The sequence below is a fragment of the Rhinoderma darwinii genome, unplaced genomic scaffold (assembly GCF_050947455.1).
Source record: "Rhinoderma darwinii isolate aRhiDar2 unplaced genomic scaffold, aRhiDar2.hap1 Scaffold_460, whole genome shotgun sequence".
NCBI lineage: Eukaryota > Metazoa > Chordata > Amphibia > Anura > Rhinodermatidae > Rhinoderma > Rhinoderma darwinii.
Window position 1 is genome coordinate 50,449 of NW_027463999.1, and position 2,865 is coordinate 53,313.

At 44.8% G+C, this 2,865-nt stretch overlaps 1 long non-coding RNA gene across 1 annotated transcript; it reads left to right on the forward strand.

Moving 5' to 3' along the window:
* The first annotated feature begins 465 nt into the window (after nucleotides 1-465).
* Nucleotides 466-1,807, forward strand: LOC142718076 (uncharacterized). Its single transcript, XR_012872212.1, has 2 exons — nucleotides 466-604; nucleotides 1,379-1,807. It is a non-coding gene; the product is annotated as an uncharacterized LOC142718076 (long non-coding RNA).
* Nucleotides 1,808-2,865: the final 1,058 nt, after the last annotated feature.

The window sequence follows — 2,865 nt, forward strand, 5'->3', positions numbered from 1 at the left end:
GCCAGCCCTGGCCTGAGTCATGGGGGAAACGGGCTCTCCTCTTCTCCTGCCCGACCCCCTGGTACGCCGGTCCTGTACCTCGGCCTGCTCCAGCAGCTTCGCGACCACCGGCATGACAGAGCGCTCCCCGCTTGCTCCAGCCGACTCTGCTCGCTCCTGGACCGGAGCGCCCGATTGTCCCTGCAGCAGCGTCGCTACTCGTGCTCCGAGCCATCCAGGACCCTGAGAGGCTGCTGCGGCCCGCAACAGCTCCATAGCCTCCTCATCAGACGCAGCAGGGGTAACAAACATGTTCCTGCTTCTGTGTCCTGGCGAAGAGAGGGAGAGCACAAACAGGAAACAGGTACATCCCCTTCAATCCCCACCCCTTCTCACTCAAGCCCTCCTGCTGTCCCCCCCCCCTTTCCTCTCATAGGCCAGCCAACTCTGTGTCCCTCCCATCTATTTTAGTCATGGAGGCCTTCCCTTATTCCTTTTTTCTTCTTTCAGTACGGCCTCTTCTGGAGGTTCAGTCATTTACTTTCAGGTTTTGGGACCAAGAAGAAAAACAGTAATGTGGAGGAAAATCTGCCGGCATGATGCCAGCAATCTCCAAACATTGAAGGTATGTACATAATATATATGTTCATTTAATCTGAAAATGTGGGATATTTGAGAATTTGGGGGTTTGTTATACATTATGGCCCATATTTACTGAGCAGTTTATGTCAGTTTATTTTGTAAGCTTAACCAAATAAAGTTGCAAACGGTGACATGCAACAAATTTGGTGTAAAATGTATCTTTTCTCGTCACTTGACAAATTTAAAAAGTGACTAAAAAGTGGGCGTGGTCTCCAAGGAGACGAAGATGAGAACTGTGAGATTGATCACAATCGTATGTAACGTGACAATTCTACTTATAATTCTATATTTGGTGCCTTCCGATGTCATAAAACACTGATTATACAGGTCAAGGTAAATACATGGAATGTATTATGACTTTAGCAAGACCGATGTTTGATGTCCTCCTATAACTCCTCCATGTCACACATGCTAAGATTCCTTACACGTTATCCCATAGCCTCTCATGGTTGTGTCCTCCTAGACCCTGGACCTTGTTTGGTCTGCATAGAGGCTGAACAGTTCTCAGTGGTCCATGACTATTTTTTGATGGGATAACAGGGAACGATGGTTTCCCATAGTTAAAGCAGAAGACACCTGCTATATGCTATGTTCATCAGTGAGGCAAATCCAAGCTGGGAAGGAGGTAATTGCATGTTACATGTGGCCATTAGGAGGAGAAAAACTCAAAGACGGAGGACATCAATTGTGAGTCTAAGAAGTTGATTGTGTAAAAAGTGGCTTTCAGACCAAAGGCCTAATCCCTGCCCTCCTGGAGTCGGCCATTTGCTTTACACCACATCAGGGACCTGGTATAATGGAACTGGCCTTCTCCTGTGACCTAGGAGGGCAGTGTTTTCTTTCTCTTTCACCAGCAGAGATGACCATAGCCGAGCTGTGATGTCCGTAGTCCGATCAGTGGAGGAGCGACCTGCATGATACCAGGACGTCGTGGAGAACATCTGGGATTGGACACCTTCTTATAACTTACTATTCCATATAATGTCATAGCTATCAGTAAGATTTTAGTTAGTTGCATTACAAGCTCTGATCCTGGGTTCTCGGACTGATCGCCTTTTCTCGGGGTCAACAAGGAATTTTCCCCTGTGGCACAAATTGGCTAAACGTGCGCAGGGTTTTTGCCTTCTTCTGGATCAATAGCTTTAGTTAGGAATTTTATTTAAATAAATTGTGTTTAAAAATGAAAGCTCTGTCTCCTCGTCATTTCTCAATATTATATAGCAGTCAGGTATTAGTTTATATTATGGGAGGTTATTATGGTTATTTTGCTGCTGATAATCCAATATGGTTGATTCCATGAAGCATTGGATAATATACACATACAGAAGAGAAATACATCATATGATCCATATAAATGCTACTACTATAAAGGAACACTAAGGATCGATGCACACGATGCGTATTACGTGCCTTTTTGGAGAGCGGATATGCGTGCAGCACCTCTGCAGAGTAATACAGTACCAGCATATTCAATGAGATTCCAAGAAATCTCATGTACACGGTACGGTATTTTTCGGGACTGAAATTGACCTGTGGTGTATTGTTTAGAATCCGCAGCATGTCATTTTATCTTGCGTTTCCGCTTGCAAATTCTATTTGTCTAGTGCAGAGGAAAATCCCACCAAAATTTCTCAGCATGAAAAGGCACCGAAAAACGAATCAAATGGGAGAAAACGCACCGAAAAACGCATCACCTTCAGGTGTGTTTTTTTCCAGAGGTTTTGCTGTGTGTTTCCCACAGTAAAATACACAACGTGTGCATGTAGCCTAAAGATAAAAAATACATAAAAATCAAAACAATCCACTTGCTCCTGTTTTGCCTGAGAAATTCTTCTGTGTGGGTCCTAGAGTAGCCATTTTCCCCCATCCCTTACTAAGCCACACCCCTCAGCCGTCGGCCAGCGAAAATGGAAGAGATTGGAAGGAACATGAAGAGGTTGTCGATGTTGCTGAGAAACCCAGCGATCAGATGTAATCTATGAAAGGCTTTATTTCGCTGCAGTGCCACCACAGGGTTAAAGGGTAACTAAACGTTTGAAAAACTTCTGTCTTAGTGACATGTCAGAAGTTTAAATTGGTGGGGGTCCGAGCACTGAGATCTGCACCAATTGCTCAAATGAAGCAGCAGAAGCCCTCGTGTGAGTGCTCAGCTGCTTTGTGTCTGTTCGGATTTCTCAGGAAAGCCGATGTATCGAAGTACGGGCTCATAGACATTTTTCTCGAGTCTGTACTCCGATACATTCA